General features: G+C 36.4%; 1 protein-coding gene across 1 annotated transcript in view; it reads left to right on the forward strand.

Moving 5' to 3' along the window:
- Positions 1–21420, forward strand: part of LRP1B (LDL receptor related protein 1B) — a 924684-nt gene that overhangs the window by 243611 nt on the left and 659653 nt on the right. The window lies entirely within an intron of this gene.

The raw sequence follows: 21420 nt of genomic DNA on the forward strand, positions 1-21420 counted from the left end.
CATGCAGCCCTGCAAGGAATCGGGCTCCCTCCTCTTTGGTTTCAGGGTGTGTTACCCAAGAACCGCGACTGCAAGTCACTGCAGCTTGACAGTTCTTGCATTGAGCATCTGCCCCCTAGTGGTCAGTGTGCATCATAGCGACCAGTCGGACGGTTGGACACTTAGAATGTTAGCCTTTTATATATAGAGATACATTGCTTATCAGAAAAAAATGTATATGTATATAAAATTGTGTACAATAATGTGCTGATCTCTTTTCTTTCACTCTTTCCTTTCTCTGGTTTCTCACCTTAATTACTCCTTATACTTAATACCCTTTTCTCTGTTTTTTACTTCCTACTTTTGTTAAATGCTTTAGTTTCATTAGATGCTTTACTTACTACATTTTAACCCCAATCTAACTTCTAAATGACCAAACCCCAAATCCATCCCAAAAGGAAAAAAAAAAAGAAAACAAGAAAGGCATAATTTTCCTTTAATTTCCACGCAACATTTGTTTCCTTAAGGTTTGAAATAATTCCCTATTAAAGGGTGATATAGTCCAACTGATGGACTTTCTGGAAAGCTAGATAATGGAGGAGGATATCATGACCATGACTTTCAGCATATCCATGGCAATTGGGTCTTGTCATTTGCATGAGTTACTTTGCAAATGCGATGAACAATAAGGAAATATTAATAAATTAGAAATCATGTACAAATAGAACAGGAAAAAACTATTAGGCTGTCAAACATTTATATAATCAGTAACATTTGAAAGTAGAATGCTATTCATCCTTTCATTTATTCCACAAATATCTACTGAGAACTTCTTATGTGCCAGGTACTGTGCTTGGACTGAAAGGATAGGTAAAAAGATAAGAAAGCATGGTCTCTGTTCTGTTTTAAATTTCTAACAGGAAAACAGACAAATAATAAAGTGATTTATTTAAAGGGTAGTGTTAGGGGAACCCTATACTATGTGATCATTTTCACAGTCTTTTTCCAAGGAGATATATCAGTCTTTTGTAAACATTTGACAACCTATAAAATAGAAAGTTTCTGAAGTATTTTCTTTGATATGATTCCTTTTGTTTTCTCTTCTCTTCTCTTCTCTTCTCTTCTCTTCTCTTCTCTTCTCTTCTCTTCTCTTCTCTTCTCTTCTTTCTCATCTCTTCTCTTCTCTTCTCTTCTCTTCTCTTCTCTTCTCTTCTCTTCTCTTCTCTTCCCTTCTTCTTCTTCTCCTTCTTCTTCTTCTTCTTCTTCTTCTTCTTCTTCTTCTTCTTCTTCTTCTTCTTCTTCTTCTTCTTCTTCTTCTTCTTCTTCTTCTTCTTCTCTCTCTCTCTCTCTCTCTCTCTCTCTCTCTCTCTCTCTCTCTCTCTCTCTCTCTCTCTCTCTCTCTCTCTCTTTAACACTCCCTCCAACCCTTCCTCCTTATCCTCATTATTTCACTCTGGTTTCCTTTTATCTCTCAATTTAGTTGGTTCACTAGTATATATGAGCTATACTTTTTTTAAAATGTCACATGGAAAAAGTGAATGAAAATAATGTTTTTCAATTTTTCTTTGTATATTTGAAACATTCATCTGAGATGTGGTTGACATTTCATTGCTAAATTACATTTTGAATATAAACTGCATTTTCCCCTATCTCACAGATGTCTTTTAAAGATCCTCGTGAGGTGTGCATCTGTGGCTGCTGGCACTGCCCCATAATATTCTATAAAAGATAAATTGCCCCAACGTTAATTTACTTTCATCTCAGACTTAAAATCCCGTCCGTCTCTTCAATGTCTATTTATCTTTAAGTTAGAATGCTCATTGCACATTAAGAAGTTTTGGAAAGATTGTTTTAGCCTCATGAGACTCTGAAATGAGTGGCACACCCACCTGGAGACTCTTCAGAGTTTTTGGGGGGTTTGAATTATTGTGGAATCAGTGCCTATTTAATATTAATGGCCTTCATCTGTAGAGCACTGCAATTTCACTAATAGATCACTGTAAATGATGTACTATCCATGTGAATGCCATGCATTTTTGTATGATTATGGAAATTCACTAATGAAATTATCCAGTTAATCTACTTGATTCTTGGACATGTTTCAAGCAGAGGATGAGGAGGACTTCCGGAGTTAATTTATATTTATCAGGTTACAAATTGTACTAGGATTCCCTAGTCAAATACTATCCTTGGTAAATACAGGTTATGTAATTGAAGGAAAGTAACAAGCTGGGATCACTTTGGTGCAGGGCAATCCAGAGTATTTCAAAAGGCACTTCATTACTTTTATCCATCATTATTGTGACTGTGTATGCTGACATAGACATTGTAAAATGTCTATGACGCGAAGGCATGCTCAAGAGGATCAGAAAGCCATTTTGTACATGCAGGGTTTGTGAGGCCTTGCCAAGGTAAAGTAGTAAATTGATGCAATTAGTCATGTAATCCAGTCCCCAAACCTCAGGCGGAAGAAAGAGCAGGTCATTCTGGCTTGAGTTTCAAGACTAGCTGTCAAAACTGATCAAATCCACTGCGTCATTGCTCAGCACCTTGCTTTACACTGCCTGGGGAAGCAGAGCATATGGTGTAGTTTTTCTCAACTCACATTGTTTTTAAAATACACTAGAATTAACTTTTAATAGTAAGGGAGCAGGAGAAACCAGGACATGGAACATTCTGGATATAATTTCCACTTCAGAAAATTTTGGAATTGAAGTTTGATTCATATTCTCTCTAAACTTCTTTCAAACAAAAGAATTTCTATAGTGATCATCACTGTTTTCATCATCAACATGGTGAAGAAATGAAAAAAGTTCCCTTCTAAATTAATGTATACTTATCTCTTCCCCTTAAGGTTGTGTTGCTCTTTCCTCTCACTTCCAAACTTCCTTTTGGAAGTGAGAGGCAAAAACCCAACAACAACACAATATCTCTAGAAAGTGCTGTATTTTCATAATTACTTTTGCATGTGCGCACAACCACTACAAGTAACAGTGGAGTAGAAAGACAATATAGAGCAAATTGATTCCTTCCTTTATTTAAATGTCTGTTTCTCGTTCATTTAGCTCTGGTTTCTTTTTTTATTCTGAATCCTTTGATCAGTAAAATATATTTCTACAATGACCCATTTATAAATCTACTGGGTAAATCATTTTTTTTTTCCAAGTGGAAAAATAGGTGAGGCTGAACCTCAAAAATTTGGTATGAGGAATTTTCCTCTATAGACTCAGTACTGGCTATTTACTTAAGCATTGAAAGGTTTTATAAAAAAATATGATTTCACTTTTAGGGATATCAGGAATAAAGTTAAAACAAGAATCCAGTCTTTTGTTACAAGTCTTTAACTTGCTGGCTGAAATGTTAAAAACAACAACAACAAAAAACAACAACAACAACAAAAAAAACAACTCTGGACATATGTCACATCTACAAAATACAGTTCCATAGAATTAATCTTTTCTCATTGTTGACAGTTTAATTCATGTGAATATGTAAACTTTCATTCTTATACTCCTTGGGAACAGTCTCAATCATATTTCATCCAAAAAATAAGCATTTCTGAAGCAAACACATGAAAATTGTTCAGTATCATTAGACAGTTATTCCCTCTGGGCAATTTCATTCTGAAATTATTGTAAAAATTATATCAAATAGTTTCAACATGGAGCTGATGGAGAAGGGGACAGATATCCTCTAGAATAGATTTGGCCTCAATTTTGTAATTTATTCTAAACAGAACATAAATATCCCTCAAAGAATTAGATTTTCCTTTGCTTTGAAGAAAGTAAAGATTTATGGTCATTGTCTTTAATGCCTTTTGTTTGGCTGTCTGAAAAGGGGATATTTACTGCCTACTGCACTAGATGCCTGAACTGGGTGATGCTGGAACACATGTGATCTCTTATTTATATTTTGAATACAAATAATATGCAAATTTAAAACTAAGAATGTATTGGCCTTCACTTTTTTAAAAATATATTTTATTGATTTTTTTACAGAGAGGAAGGGAGAGGGATAGAGAGTTAGAAACATCTATGAGAGAGAAACATCGATCAGCTGCCTCCTGCACACTCCCTACTGGGGATGTGCCCACAACCAAGGTATATACCCTTGACCGGAATCGAACCTGGGACCCTTGAGTCCGCAAGCTGATGCTCTATCCGCTGAACCAAACCGGTCAGGGCTTGGCCTTCACTTTTTATCTATTAATAATAATTTTAACAAGTTTCCAAGTCCATTAGGCAGTTAAATGTATAACATTATTAGTATTCACTCTCATACATGCTCCCATTTTTCTGCTGTTGATGTTTAACTTTGCTTCTGCTTTGGAAATTCCTGCTTTCCTTTTGAGCTCTGTCCTCATCCGTTCATCATTTATTCATTGATTTTTTCACCTTACTATTTCCTTGTACCCAAATTTAATAAGGAAGTGAGAATAACTTTCTTTGTAGTTTCATAGTCAAGTACAATACTTACCGCACAGTGAATGCTCAGTAAATAATTATTGACAGAAAGAGTCTATATCTTGAAAAAAAAAATTTTTACTTACAGAATTCACCCTTTATTTTTTTTGTCTTATTTATCTTGTAACTTTTATCTGTTTCCTCACTTCACCTCCAAATCCTGGAGTTTGTTTTCATGAAGATGAACAAGACCTAGGTACACTGATTTGGTCATGTGCATTTTCTTAATCAATGTAACTTATTTAATTCATCTAATAAATATTTGCAATTTCAACCCAAGATTTAATAAAATAAAATAGGCTGTCTTTCTAATCTTTTATTATTTTCTTTGTTTGTTTAAGTCTTATCTGGAACAGTATATTCTCATTAGTTGGTGACTCATTAGTTGACAAGCACTTTACATTTGCTATTCCATTTAATCCTCACAATAAGATTTAAGTTAAAATATTTGCCTATGATTATGTAGTTGGAGCTTCAAACAAAGGTTGTCAGCTCTTTTTATTTTTCAAATGTTTTTAATTGATGAGAGAGAGAGAGAGAGAGAGAGAGAGAGAGAGAGAGAGAGAGAGATCAGTATGCCCCCTACTGAGGATCAAGCCTGAAACCTGGGTCTGTGCTCTGACCAGAACTCAAACTGATGATCTTTTGGTGCAATGGATGAGGCTCAACCAACCACGGAGCCCCACCTACTAGGGCGGGGTGTCTGCTCTTTATTCCTGTATCCGGATATCTGCTTTTGCAGCTATTGAGTTTATTCTCTCTTTTTTTCTGATTTTCTATGAACTAACATTTACATGATTTCCAAATAATTACACCCTTGTTCTCAATTGCACACTCAATTTTCATTTAAAATGGGAAAAGAAAGATTTTTCTACTTATTGCAAGGCATTAATGAAATTTCCCAAAGGTCACTAGAAGGGACTTGGGCCATTACATTTAATAATCACAGTAAGTATGTCTGTCTCTTTCCTTTCTATTTTCTTCCTGCTCCCCGTACCCACCCCCCTCCCCCATTCTCCTTGACATATTGGATTCTGGAACTTCCTTGTTGGAATAGCTGTGGACATTCCCATAGAGAAAATTTCCTGGTACCCAAATAATATACTTGTCTGCTTTACAAATTTTACCTTATAGACGCAGAAATTTTAGGAAACTGGAAGATAATTGAAAGATTATTTAGTTCAGTTATTTTATAGTGCAGATGAGTAAAAGATCTCGGGTAGATGAAATTATCCTTATGCAACAAAACAATATGTTGCATCCTAGAAGGTGCTGGTAATGTTTTGTGTTAGAGATATTGAGACTGAGATCTTTGATCCATAAATCACCTTCAGAAGGGATTTTGGAACAAATGATTATGCCAAGTTCTTTGAGGAAAATCCAGTAAGGTCTGAAGTATTGCCAAACAAATACAGATAATAGCCTACCTAGGGAGGTTGAATCCACTCAGACAAGTACAGGTATCAAAATCTGATTTGCAGCTGAAGACTCAGGTTACACATTTAAGCATGGAGAGAATGGAAATTTAAACCTAGCATATTTTGACTTCCAGTCTACTTCAGATATCAGCTTAGCTGAACCATCATATTTTCAGCAGCACAGTATAATCCTAACCACATAGCAATAAATACTGGACACAAACTAAGCCATCTGTTTTGTTTCTCTTTCATAAAAATATCCTGAGATATTTTCTATTCATATTTGCTAAAACACACAATCAAAACAAACTGAACCCTTATTTATAAACTATTGGCTTTGAATTTGGTGAAATTATGTTATGGACTCAGCAAAATCAGATAATCATCTGTCCTAATTTTTTATTAAAAACATGGATTTTTCTCTGGATAGAGTACATTTTATAATAAATGTAGACTGTATCTAGTTTTAGAGAAGTATAATATCTGTTTTCAATAAGATAGAAATTACCTGGCTTAAGTTTATTCTCTCACTGATTGGTTTATTTTCCTTAAGGAATGTTAATACCAAGATAGCAAAACAATGTTAATTATTAGTGGAATTTATCCATTAGAAGCCTCCTTTTGTTCTAACAAACAAAATAGCTCCATAAAGGAAATTTTAACCTTAATACTGAAAACAACTTTTATATCAAGAGCAAAGAAAACAGAGGAGAAACCAAGATGGCGGCATAGGTAAACACTGGAAATTGCTGCCTCACACAACCACTTCAAAAATACAACTAAAAGGCAAAATGGACATCATCCAGAACCACAGGAAGGCTGGCTGAGTGGAAATTCTACAACTAGAAGGAAAGAGAAAAGCACACTGAGATTCAGAGGAGGTGCGGAAGTAAAGTGCAGAGGTATGGAGGCATGCGGAAAGGGCTGGCAGCTGAGGACATGGTTGTCTTTTTTAATATGGAGGGAGTCACAAACTCCCGACTGCTCTGAACTCCAGTTCCAGGCGAGTCTCTGGGGACCCAGATTCATACAGGAGAAACGAGACAGTCTGGCATCGGTCGGAACTTGAGGGCAGCTTTCTCTCAGAGGTGCTTGCAGCGATTGCTGGGACACTGAGAAGAGGGGCCTCTTAGGGCAGCACTGAGGAGCAGCCATAGCTGCTTGCTCTGCCCCGTTGATCCCCTGAGACCCTGCCCTACCCAAGCTGTGAGCAGAGGCTTTTGCATATGAAAGGCCTGGCCCTTTGCAATCTAAAATTACCTAAGAAACTGCAGCTGGGTCAGAGAGACCCAGAACTTCCAAAAGAAGGCCCAAGGCCCCACAGCAGCTTGCATTGCTTCACAGCTGGGCTCCTGCTGGGTAGTCTCAAGAAGAGGCTAAATTAGCACCTCCTTAGAGATCCAAGAGCCAGTGTACCCAGTGGTCAGAGTGGGACCATACAGATTACAACTCCTCAGATCCATAAGGGACACACTCGGGGGGCAGACTCAGTGAGCACCAAAGCCCCACTGAAGCAAGTCTTGCCCCAGAAAGGTGTCTCCAGCACAGAAGTTCTCCCACTGCAGACACAGCTGCTTCTCACAGCCATTTGGCCTGGAGGTCAATTCCTCCCAGTGATACCTACAACAATCAAGGCTTAACTACAACAAGACTGTGCACAAATCCCACAAAGGGGTGCACCAAGAGTCTCCACCTCGGGTAATTGGGGAGGCTGAGCCCTATAGGACAGCTGGCACAAAAAGCCACTCTATCAACACAGGGAAGCATAAAAAATGTGGAGACAAAGAAACAGGTCACAAATGACAGAAACAGAGGAAAGCAAACTCCTGGATATAGAGTTCAAAAACCACACTTATAAGGTCTTTCTAGAATTTTCTGGAAACTGCTGATAAATTTAGTAAGACCCTCAATAAGTCTGGTGAGACCGCCAATAAACTTAGTGAGACCCTCATGAAATCTAGTGAGACCCTCGAGGTTATGAAAAAGGACCAACTAGAAATTGAGCATACACTGACTGAAATAAAGAATATAATACAGAGTTCCAACATCAGACTAGAGCAGGGGTGGGCAAACTTTTTGACTCGAGGGCCACAATGGGTTCTTAAACTGGACCGGAGGGCCAGAACAAAAGCATGGATGTAGTGTTTGTGTGAACTAATATAAATTCAAAGTAAACATCATTATATAAAAGGATACGGTCTTTTTTTTTTTTTTTTTTTAGTTTTTTTTCATTTTAAATGGGCCGGATCCGGCCCGCGGGCCGTAGTTTGCCCACGGCTGGACTAGTGCATAGCAAGAATCAAGTCAAAGATTTGAAATACGAAGAAGCAAAAAACACCAAATCAGAAAAGAAAAAAGAATCCAAAAGTATGAAGATAGTGTAAGGAGCCTCTGGGACAACTTCAAGCGTACCAACATACAAATTATAGTGGTGCCAGAAGAAGAGAGAAAGCAAGATATTGAAAACCTATTTGAAGAAATAATGACAGAAAACTTCTCCTACCTGGTGAAAGAAATAGACTTACAAGTCCAGGAAGCGCAGAGAACCCCAAGCAAAAGGAATCCAAAGAGGACCACACCAAGACACATAATAATTAAAATGCCAGTAGCAAAAGACAAAGAGAGAATCTTAAAAGCAGCAAGAGAAAAGCAGTCAGTTACCTACAAGGGAGTACCCATACGACTGTCAGCTGATTTTTCAACAGAAACTTTGCAGGCCAGCAGGGAGTGGCAAGAAATATTCAAAGTGATGAATGCCAAGAACCTACAACCAAGATTACTTTACCCAGGAAAGCTATCATTCAGAATTGAAGGTCAGATAAAGAGCTTCACAGATAAGAAAAAGCTAAAGGAGTTCATTACCACCAAACGAGTATTATATGAAATGCTGAAAGGTATCCTTTAAGAAGAGGAAGAAGAAGAAAAAGGTAAAGATACAAATTATGAACAACAAATATACATCTATCAACAAGTGAATCTAAAAATCAAGTGAATAAATAATCTGATGAACAGAATAAACTGGTTAATATAATAGAATCAGGGGCATAGAAAGGGAGTGGACTGACTATTCTCTGCAGGGAAAGGGGTGTGTGTGTGGGGGGGAAGAGACTGGACAAAAATCATACACCTATGGATGAGGACAGTGGGGGGAGGGGGTAAGGGCAGAGGGTGGAGTGGGAACCGGGTGGAGGGGAGCTATGGGGAGGGCGGGGAAGAGGAACAACTGTAATAAAGATTTAATTTTCAAAAAAGAGCAAAGAAAACAAAGGTGTGTTTTTTTGTGGGGTTTTTTTTGAGAATTTATGTTTCTAGCAGTGTCATTATAAGGAAAATTAAAAGTAATCATATAAATAGAATTACAGATATTTAAAATTAAAATATTAGAAAATGGCTTATTAAAACAGGAAGAGAGACACAAATTATTCTCATCTTTACTACACAGAAAATTAGTAATAGTTCTACACTTATTTCTAGATAAATTTCGCTTTTCTAATAAGACACTTATGCATTTTGACCCTAAATTGAGTAACATCTCTTGTTTCATAAAAAATATACAGTGGGGCCTTGACTTACGAGTGTCCCAGCTAAGGAGTTTTTTGAGATACCAGCTGTCTCTCAGCTGATTTTTTGCATTGAGTTGACAGAGTAATTTGAGTTAACGAGCTCCTTAACGAGCTCGGTCTCTGAACAAATTAAACTCGTAAGTCAAGGCCCCACTTTACTTGATAATTAAAGTCAAAAGGTAACAGCCCTAACCAGTTTGGCTCAGTGGATAGAGGGTCAGCCTACGGACTCAAAGGTCCCAGGTTCGATTCCGGTCAAGGGCATGCACCTTGGTTGCGGGCACTTACCCAGTTGGGAATGTGCAGGAGGCAGCTGATCAATGTTTCTCTCTCACTGATGTTTCTAACTCTCTACCCCTCTCCCTTCCTCTCTGTAAAAAATCAATAAAATATATTTTAAAAAAATAAAGTCAATAGGTAACAAGAACACCTACTTTTAATGAAGACTCTCAGCCTGTTCTCTGCGGTTTTAATAAAGCTGAAAATAATGGCAAGAATAAATTAATTTTCATAGTCTTTAAATTCTGCCTCCTCATTCTCCATTTGCAGTTAATGATCAGTGAAATGATAGGACATAAGACATTTAGCAGAAAATAAGCAAATAAACAAACAGAAAAGTGGCAAAGCACATGGATAATCTACAAAATAATTCACTTATCAATAGGATGCCCATGCTTTTGAGCGGGTAAAGACATAACCAATGGGATAAAACCTGGTTAGTAGTTTTTTTCTAGCCTATTTCTTTCCTAGCCTATTTGAAAAGTCAGCCTTTGTTTCCTTATTTGTGTGAAGTATCAACTGAATTTTCACTGAGGTATTATAGTTCTGCAATGTGCTAATCACCTTCATTCACTTTTTGCTAGGGAAACCATTTCAGTGTTATGTTGGCATTTGTGCACCATTAATTGATTGTTATTATCTGCATCCTAAACCTTTCCCCAAATAACTCTGCTGCATAAAATAATCCACTTAAACCACCGCAACCTTCCTGGCATGGAATATTCACTCATATCAGAATCTTTCAGCACAGCATACTGTTATTGCTGATATGCATGCACTTGAATCAGCTGTTCTGTGAATCATAAACAGAATTTAGGACATTTTACACAGGGGTCATCAAATCTTTTCTGTAATGGCTCAGGTAGTAAATATTTTAGTCTTTGCCTATTGTATCTACCAAGTCCACTGTTTTGGCACACACAAATAAATCCATATACTATATATCCTCAAATCATGACTGTGTTCCAATAAAATTTTTATTTATAGAAAATGGTAGTGGACAAGAATTAGTATGCAGGTCATAGCTTGCTGGTTTATCCCATATTTTAAAAAAATAAGTACATAGAGACACATTCTAAAGGAGCTATAATCCTGAGTAATTCTAGATGCCCTAGTTCCAGAGACCATCAAATTTATTATGATACAAAGTTGAAAAATAATGGGGAAAAGATAAGGCCAGTGAATGAAGAAATAAACCATTAACTTTTAAATTATATTTTTTGGCCCTCGCTCAAGTATATATAGTCCATATGTATATCCTTATACATATTATTTCTATATAATAACTAGAGGCCCGATGCACAAAATTTGTGCAAGGGGCTCGACCCCTGCTGCCGCTGTGGCCCAGGGGCCTCTGCCGCCTCGGCCTTGGCCCCTGCTGCTGCGGCTTTGTCCGGTCTAATTAGCATATTATGCTTTTATTATTATAGATGTCCTTCATTAAAATATCAAATTAAATCATGACATCTTTAAATTATTTTTCCAGTAAATATTTGATGCCCACTGTGAGCTAGGCATAGTGCTATGCCAAAAAATAAAATTCCAAATGCGATATATCCACATCACAATCTGTTTTACTTAATATTTGACATCAACCATATCTGTTAAGGAGATTGCTTAATTTGAACATTAAATAGAAAAAAAAACTCTCAATTTTATCCAATTTGACAGATTAACACATTCTGGTCACTTTGATTTAGATATTGTAGAATTCCATTACTCCCATGATATATTCAATTCTAAATGAAATGCTCATGTTAGAATTCCAGATATCAAAACTTAAAGTTTAATGAACTGAAAACAATGTTTTGTTTCATAGTTTTCACTTTAATACTTTAACTTACTGGGGGATACTTAGTATGCTAAATTGAATGTTTTTCAATATACTTTTTTTATTGCTTAAAATATTACAAAGAGTAGTACATTTGTCTCCTTTTTTTTCCCCCCTTGACCTTCCCCCATCCTCCCTTACCACCCCCACCAGAGTCTTGTGTCCATTGGTTATGCTTCTATGCATGCATACAAGTCCTTTGGTTGATCTCTTACCCGCCCCCACCCCCAAACCTCCCCAGCCTTCCTGCTGTAGTTTGACAATCTGTTTAATGCTACTCTGCCTCTGAATCTATTTTTGTTCATCAGTTTATAATGGTCTTTATTATCCATAAATGAGTGAGATCATGTGGTATTTTTCTTTCATTGACTGGCTTATTTCACTTAGCATAATGCTCTTCAGTTCCATCCATGCTGTTGCAAATGGTAAGAATTCCTTCTTTTTTACAGCAGCATAGTATTCCATTGTGTAGATGTACCAAAGTTTTCTAATCTGTTCATCCATTGATGGGCACTTAGGTTGTTTCCAAATTTTAGCTATGGTAAATTGTGCTGCTATGAACATAGGGATGCATATATCCTTTCTGATTGGTGTTTCTGGTTTCTTGGGATATATTCCTAGCCTCGGAGGTATTCAATATACTTTTTTAGTGTCTATATGCTTATGTGTTTTTAACACTAAAAACATTTTCATGTTAATATAATTGAATTTGTGCTTAGGTATCCATATATTATTTTCCATTTCCTTCTATTCAACTTTTCTAACTGACCCAGATAGTAAACATTAAAGATTTCAAATATTTTCTCTGTTTTATTATTAAATTTGCCATTAAGTCCCATGTACTAATAAATGGTTTTGATAGTCTCATACAACATTTTCTCAGGATAATTATCAGTAAGGGCAACATATGGGGATAAAAATAATTTGTTGGAATAGGTGATAAAACACACACACACACACACACACACACACACACATGCCATTGGAAGTGTGTTGAGGTAGGAGGAAGGGAGGGACAGTGAGAATAATAACCAAGAGATATGGCATCTAAAATCTATATGACCTGTGCACGGTTAAGGTCCATTGGTGAGAACAAGTTGAATTAAGGAGGCCCTAGACTTGACTTCATAGTCAATTAGCAGCTGAGATTATTGTACCATTAGGTACGCACAGCCCCTGGGGAACCCATCCCACATTACATGTGAAAGAGCAGGACAGTAGACCCCCACTGACCCCAACACAGACTTCAGGCCGGCAGCTCAAGGGCTAAGGTAGATTTAATAAGAAACATTCTCCTGAGGATTTCTAGAGACAAGAGATAGCCTACCTTCCTTTGGAGAATGTTAAGGGTCCCTGTTGTCAGAAGCAGGCCAAGGTGATGGCCATACCCTGTTGGTAAATGAAATAACTATTGATTGATATGCTGCAAAACCTAATCTCAGTCGTTTCGGGTCAGCAGGAGAATATCTAGAAATCTGGAACAAACAGCTGCTCCGGGTGCAGGACTTACTCATCTGCAGTGATTCATTGCAAAGCTAGGAACAGAGCAAGGACTGACACATGGTGATTATAGGAAACGCAGGGAAGCATTGCAATACCTGGTGGTTTTTACTTTTCAAAGCATTTTACAATGAATGTAAGTTATAATATAAGCTCCATTAAAACAAATTTTAAAAGTTTTTCTCCCCAGATTGGTTTTACAATTTAAATAATTCATTATATTTGTCATACTATTATCAGCTATTTTCTCAGGAGGGCTTTAACATTTCTTATAAAACAAAATATATTCTGACTATTTTAAAAACAACATATTTTTTGCAATCTTTATTTCCACAATTTTTAACTTTAGGAGGAAAAAAAAAGTCTGTCTCTGTACAGTTGCTAGTCTTTTAACTGCAAATCTTTAGTCACCGTGAATTCATTTAAATATTGAGATAAATTCCACCATCGGTTGCCACATTTCCTCCAGGGCTCTGCATTTATTTATTTATTAGATTTCCCCAAATTGTATGCGTGGTTTAAATAGCTGCAGGGCAAAAATACAATAAAATTGCACTAGTTGAAAATATAACCAGCATCAGCAACATGAAAACATAACAGTAAAGCAGCATGAGCATATACATATAAACATAGTCATCATTTTCACACTCCATTGGGACAAGCTGTATAACAAAGATAGATGGTGTGCCAAGCCCTGAAGCTTAAGCAACTGGGGCTCTGGGGAACCACCCAGGCCTGGAACTCAAGTTGGAATGGTCATCACAGGCTCCTCGGAGAAATGCAGCTTGTCATCCAGGGGAAAATCAACAACCGTTAGTGGAAGCTTATTTCATTTGGCAAGATTAAGGAGAAATAAAACTCCACGATGGTTTTCTGTTTTTTTGGCAGAAGGCGACATTTCTAAACACCACTACATACCCAGACCCAACAGACATTAAGTAATAAGTTTAGGGTATATTTAATTTGTTGTGAAGGGGTGGGATGAAAAGAGGGGAAGAGAAGAAACATAAAAGTGTGTGTGTAATAGTCTATCTCACTTTAGTATAAACTTTGAATGTTCAAGTGAATGAAAAAAAAAAAAAAAATATATATATATATATATATATATATATATATATATATAATGCATTATAAATCTAGGAATCTTGGAGATTTTTCCTCTTTCTATTTATGGTTTAAATGATTCAAAAGTGATCTATGTAAACTGGATATCTAAGCATATCCGAATCTAGCCAAAGGCCTTTCTGGACTCCCAGTTGCCTTTAGGGTTAAATCCAAACCATTTAGCGTAGCATACAAGGCCATTCAAGGTCTAGCCATGGCCTCCTTTTTCATTTTAACTTTATCCTTTCTTGGCATCACACACTACACAAAATTTTATGACTGCTGTTGACTGTTCAAAATATCTTTTGTTCAATGCCACATTCCCCTCTGTCTGACTCTTAATCTTGATTCAGAATTCTCTCTCTCCTCATAGAATTCCTGGGGTTCCATCTGAAACCTCATGTGTTGTTAGTTTTCCCTGCGCATGTTCTCATGATGCACTCTCCTACCAAAGCACTTATGACATTGCTTTTGTAACCAAGAACATCATCTACTTGCCTATATATCCACTATTTTATGATCTTTTCAAAGTCAAACAGTGCATCTTTTATTTTTTACCTGGACTCCAGTGGAAGCCATTGCCTACTTCCACTCAAGCATCATCACATTCATTTTTTCAATATAACAACCATTGAGAACTTTTAATAATATAGATTAAATTATGTCATCATAACTCCTGTTTCAAAACCTCCAGAGGATGAATATCATTGAACTTACCTTACCATAGGTATTGATAAAAGCCAGAAAGATCCAGCCCCTGCCTCCTCTCAGATCTCCTTTTACTCACACACCCTCATTCAGGTCCTTCTCTTTCTACCTACTCTTGTTTTCAACCTTAACTTGCACTTGTGATTCTTTTCCTTCATTTTTATCTCATCTCAGATATTACCTTCTCAGAGAGATTTTTCTAATCACCCTTGTCAACATGTCCTCTATACACATGTCTCTTCCTATGGTAGTCATTGAGGATATTCCCAAAATATTTGCATTTCTTCTCTTTCTCTTGGAACACAGTAAGACTGTACTTCCCAGAAAATTGTGGTTAGGGGGGACCAACATGCTGGGGCCCCACCCAACGTGGTTAGCTTTGGCCAACCAATCGTGAGCAGAGGAGACAGGTTTCTTCCTCTGCAGCATTCCTCTGACCCACTGTCTTCATAGCACTCACTGCTTCCTGGACTACTCTAGTTCATGTGCTTCTGTAATTATTTATTAAATGCCTCCATGCTTCTTCCTCCCTTCATGTAAGTTCTGTGAGATCGGGAAAGTCTCTCTCTATCCTAGTGCTTGGAAAATGCCTGCCACATTGCAACAAATATATGTTTAAAGAGCAAGTGAAGGAGTCATTGAGGCCAATATACTCATTGTAAAGATCGTGAAACTAATTTGGCATCTCTTGCCCTAACTAGACGTCTAATCATGGGTAACATTACTCAACCTTTATGATCCTTTGAATCTTTCTTTTCCTTCCCAGGCAACCAATTGAAGAAACACACCCAAAAAGGGTAGACTGCCTCATGTAACTTGAAATTTATTGAGATCTTTTCATAAGAGACAGAATTTTACCATTGCCTTACAACAGAATAAAATAAATATTATTAGAAATGAGCTAAACAGCAGTATTTACATATTAAAAATAAATTAGTTTTTGGACACTTTTGATTATTATATGAGCTAATTATTAAAATTTTCTTTTATTTTGAGCCTTTATGTGAGAAAGGCCTTACCAGAAGTTAATAATGGTTATAGAGAAGGCAGGTTCTGCAGTTTAATTATGAAAGGTAAATCTCATCTCTGCTACTTGTTATCTATATAACTATAGTCAAATTGTTTTGTAAATTAATGAAATCTTACCATTTGTAATAGCATGGATGGACCAGGAGGATATTATGCTAAGTGAAATAAGTCAGTCAGAGAAAGACACATACCATATGATTTCACTTATATGTGGGATCTAGAGAACAATGTAAATGAGCAAACAAAACAGAAACAGATTCATTGATACAGAGAACAGACTGATGAATGCCAGTGGGGATGGGGGTTGGGGGACTTGGTGAAAAAGGGTGAAAGAGTTGAGCAGTACAGATTGGTTGTACAGGATAGGGAATCTAGTCAATAATAATGTAATAACTACTCCTGGTATCAGGTGGGTACTAGAAATATCAAGTTAATACTTTGTGAAGTATATGATTATCTAACTGCTATGCTGTACACCTAAAACTAATACAAAATAATATCGAATGTAAACTGTAATTGAAAAAATATATTTATTTTTCTAAGACTATTTGAACATTTACCAAAAATAATTATTTTATAATTTCTGTTTCTGTGAAATGGGGTGGTCTCAATAAGCACTTCTGTTTATTTATTTGTAATCAAACTCAGTACAAGTAGATGAGTGATCTTTTTTTTTTCCACTGGGTTTTAATTCATCTAATTTAATTAATCTGATTCTTAGGCAAAATTATATGCCATACACATGCCAGGTATATGGCATGGAGATAAAGAGAGAAGTGTGAAGTTGGTCTTGGCATTTCTCTTGGAATCTGCCATGAGTCAAGAAAAGCTCTGACTCCCTTCCTCCAGAAGAAAAATACAAAGCATCATGTAAAGTTTCTATTTTATAAATTCTTACAACCTACCCATGAATTTCTTGAGCCTACAGACACCAGAATTAAGGACCTAATCCTAGAAAATAAAGTGAATCTTCAAGAAAATTAGGGGCATTAACAGCTGAAGTATAAACAGGAAGGCAAACCAGGTTGGGGAGGATAATATGAGAGACCAGGAGGCGTATACATTAGTGATGTGTGTGTGTGAGCATTACAAACAGGAGAGTAATATCACCATTTAGATTTGAGTGTTTATAATGGTATATTCTTTTTCCTTCCTCAGACTCATTTTAAAACTATTGCCATCTGGTTATTTGTGCTGCCCCTTAGTAGGTGGTATAACAGCCCACAGAGGTTTAGACACTGGTAGCTTAAGAAGAAAAAACAAAAAAGACAAGAAAAGCCTTAGGGAAACACCGTATTTTAAATTTATAAGATATATGTTTATTTACAATAAGAAAACATAAATGAGTAGCTTCACCTATGAATCATAAATAGATAAACCAAACAAAGCAAATAAAATACAAATGGAATTTAAAAATATATATATCAGACAATAGCAGCATATTTTCTCCTTTCACAGATTCTGCTTTGATATTTGTGACTACAGCTTATTTTGGGCTGTAAATAATATTGAGCTAAAAAACTAGTCCTCTAGATATATAGTTGACATACTGCTGAATCAGTAGAAGAGACCCTTTCCCCAAACAACAATTTATCTTTTGTAAGCCTCTTTTTGAATCAGATGGATCTATCTAGATTTCTGAGCTTACATAATCTTCTTGAGAATTTTTCATTATATCATTGAGATGGATAAAGAACATGATTTAAAAGAACTAGACCTTTGAAACCAAATCTGGAATATGTGTAGAGTCAAAACATCAATTGTATAATAATTCAATAAAACATAGAATTTTTTATTATTGACATTTTTGAGGTAACATAGTTCCTAAAGAAATAAAGAATGGATAGAGGAATAGAAATTAGTGTAAATTTTGGTATATGCTATTTAGTTTTATTTAAAGTAATAAAGTGTTTTCTAAATTAGATAATTTTAAGTGTACCATATGTTATTTCTTTTTAAAACTTCAATGCATATCACTATTCTGTTTATTTATTCACGTAGCCCTCTGAATGCTTCCAGAAATAATTTAAGCTATAACCTGGAAATAATAGAGGTTGTAAAGAGGAAGGATTTAAACAAAGGCAGAATAAGGATGAGTAACATGAGTAAATCTGAGAGTGAGATTGGTGCAAACAAATACATATCATGAAAAATGATCCATAAAGTTGGCTCTAAATTCTAAAAAGCAATTGAAAAGAGAGTAACATGGTGAGTTTGAAGATTATTCACAAATATCAATAAAAAGGACTCATAAAGAAGAAAATCTAATTTTGACAAGAGAGTAAAATTACTAGCAATATTGAAGCAAGAGTGAACTAAAAAGGGTCCACAGCTTTCTAGGAGTAATTCAGAAACAAAAGAAAATGCAGTGAGTGGTTGACCTATTGCCCACTTCTACCAAAGAGAAAAACGTGCCAGGGGAAGAAAAACCCAATAGAAATTATCTTTTTCTTTTCATGATAATAGGGGGCTGTGAATACAATCCAGCCAGGCCCCATGCAAAGCAGGCAGCAGTATTGCTCTTCAAGGATGCTAGTCCAAAAATCTTCCTACTCCTACTTTTCAAGAAACTGGAAAATCTAGATTTTTTTTGTTTTTGCTTTTAATCTCACCCAAGGGTATTTTTTCATTGATTTTTTTTCTTGTTTTTTTAGAGAGAGTGGAGGGGAAGGATGAGGAAGGGAGAAAGAGAGAGAGAGAGAGAGAGAGAGAGAGAGAGAGAGAGAGAGAGAGAGAGAGAGAGAGAGAGAGATCCATGTGACAGAGAAACATCAATTGGTCGCCTCCTGCACAAGCCCCTACCAGTGAAACCAAAATGTGGGATGTTTAGTCCGAGTTCATCGTTTTGAAAAAACGAAGAATGAAGTAACAAATACAGTGGGAGAAGCCAGTCCTGGAAAAGGTGTGGCCGGGGTTCCAGGAGCAGCCCAGCATGCAGAGCTTCCCTTCCATGCTACAGTCAGGAGTGGTTTGGCATCCAGCCACAGGAAGGGAAAGTACAACCCAAGAACCCCACTAATCGGAGTCACTAAGACACCCCAACTGGGCGGGGAAGGAAGGGTGAGCGCCAAAGGCATGAGCTTTAAAATGTATGGCTATTGCTAAGACAGGCAGCTTGCAGATAACCAATCCCAAGGATGTTGCTAAGGAAAATTCTTTGAAAGGACCAATCCGGAACTAACAAGCATATGTACAAAAAAGCTGGCGACCTTCCTCCTCTGTCCTGGCACAGCCCACAATGGAGACCTGACGATCCCATTGCGGGGGAGCACACCCCTGTTCCCACCTGGCTGATGGCCGTGTGCGCCTCCACACGTGGACTGATAGCCTTGAATTAGCTCGGGTGCCGCCCCTTCTACCTGGCTTCCGTCTGTCTCCTCCCTGGGACCTGGACCGGCATCCAGCCTGCAGTACAGGTACCTGTAAAAGGGAACCAGACCTGAGACTTTGGCCTGAGGGCTGACGCTCTAACCACTGAGAAAAACTGTCCAGGGCAAAAAGAAAAAAAAGAAAAAAACACAAAAGAACACTAGATTTTTTAAAGAAAATTTTCAGATTTTTCAAAGGTCAATAGTGTATTTGCCGAATTATATATACTGAGCAGCAGATTGAATATATAAGTTGTCAGTCTTCACTCTTATTTTAGACAAAGTAGAAAAATGGATAGGCTATACTTCCCATTATTTATTATTTTAAATCACTGAGTGACAATTACCTGAAATACAGTGTTTATAATTTATTGGTGAGCTCACACTGCAGGTTATAAAGTTCAGCGGATCTGAGCTTGGTTTTGTTTTGTGTTGTTTTGGGGGAAGGTTAAGTAGCAGGAGAAGGAACTGAAGACCGTTCGGTGCTGCATGGAAGGTGGCTTCTTCACAGAGAATTGCTCAGCGCAGTGGATCTTGGAACTCCATTTGATTATTCTCCTTTCTTTTTCCTGAACACTGAAATCACATGATTTTCAAGTTATCTTTAGAAGAATACTAGGCTTGAAGACGTCACAATTCTTTTTTTAATTATTATTTTTTTCAATTACAGTTTACATTTAATAATAGTTTCTATTAGTTTCAGGTGTGTACCATAGAAGTTAGACAGTCGTATACTTTACAAAGTGCCCCCCCCCAATATTTTCAGCACCTTCCTGCACCAGACATAGTGATTGCAATATTATTGACTATTTTCCCTGTGCTGTACTTCACATCTCTGTGACTATTCTGTAACATTAAACCAACCTCAGCATCCTTTTCCACCATAGTGGTTAGGCCATAGTGTTAAATAGGATACTCTGCAGATACTAAATTAAATATAGTGGGAAGTTGCTATGTCACATTTCATATATATCTTCCAAATGTGCAGAGACTCTACCATCTTTATTGATTGTGTGTACTCACTCATTTTGTTCAATCAAGAAGTCTATATATCCGAAGTCAGAAGGATTTGAATAACTAGGAAAGTAGAAAAAAGAGTTGGCTGGTTTTGCAAGGCATTTCATGGCCAGCCTAAAGTCAGGGCCTTCTCTGTAAACTGGGTGTAATTATTGTGTTATTTTCTAAAAAGATTATATATATATATATATATATATATATATATATATATATATATATATATATATGCATTTATTTCAGAGAGGAAAGGAGAGGGAGAGAGAGAGAAACATCAATGATGAGAGAGAATCATTGATCATCTGCCTCTTGTACTCCCCACATTGAGGATTGAGCCCACACGCATGCATATGCCCTGATGGAGAATCGAACCATGACCTCCTGGTACACAGGTCGATACTTAACCACTGAGCAATGCTGGCCAGGCATTGTAAGTGTTCTTAACAGAGGTTACTTTTGGAAATTAGTTCAATATGTTTTCTCTAAATTTGAACTCCTATTTTTTACCAACAGATTTACTTGTGTGTTTTTGCTTCAGTGAGGATATTTTTATTTTTGGTTGTTATTTCATTACTATTCTAGCAATGAATACTTGGGAAGTAGAGTGAAGAGTCAAGGCAATTTTGAGTACTTTTATAATATTGTACCACTTGACATAGTTGTTGAACATCTTTAAATTAGGAAAATATTAAGAACCAAACTATATCATATGCATTAACAGCATTACAAAATTGTGTAGTTATAATAATAATTTATAGATATCCAGTTTATTTCTTACAACTCTGCAGACTCACTTTCCAGGTGAACAAATAAAGGTCTTAATAGATTAAGTAGCTGCCTTGGTGATATAATTGTTATTTTTAGCTTTGAGCTAAATGATTCCAATTCTAATTCATAGTGACATGATCCCTACCAAACCAGCACATTAAATAATAGGTAACTCACATGAACCTGTTTCAAATTCATTATAATGTTACAGAATAATTGCTGTTATAGATATGTAGATTAATTGCTGGATTAGTTATATAAGACAAATTTGTTACACTAAAACTCATGTATATAAACATATATTCTAAAATATTTTACAACAATTCAGAGATGCTGGCTACTTTATCTTACAATATTAAATATTAATAAAAATGTAATATGCCACTGATTACAGTC

This window comes from Myotis daubentonii, chromosome 7 (genome assembly GCF_963259705.1).
Source record: "Myotis daubentonii chromosome 7, mMyoDau2.1, whole genome shotgun sequence".
Classification (NCBI taxonomy): Eukaryota; Metazoa; Chordata; class Mammalia; order Chiroptera; family Vespertilionidae; genus Myotis; species Myotis daubentonii.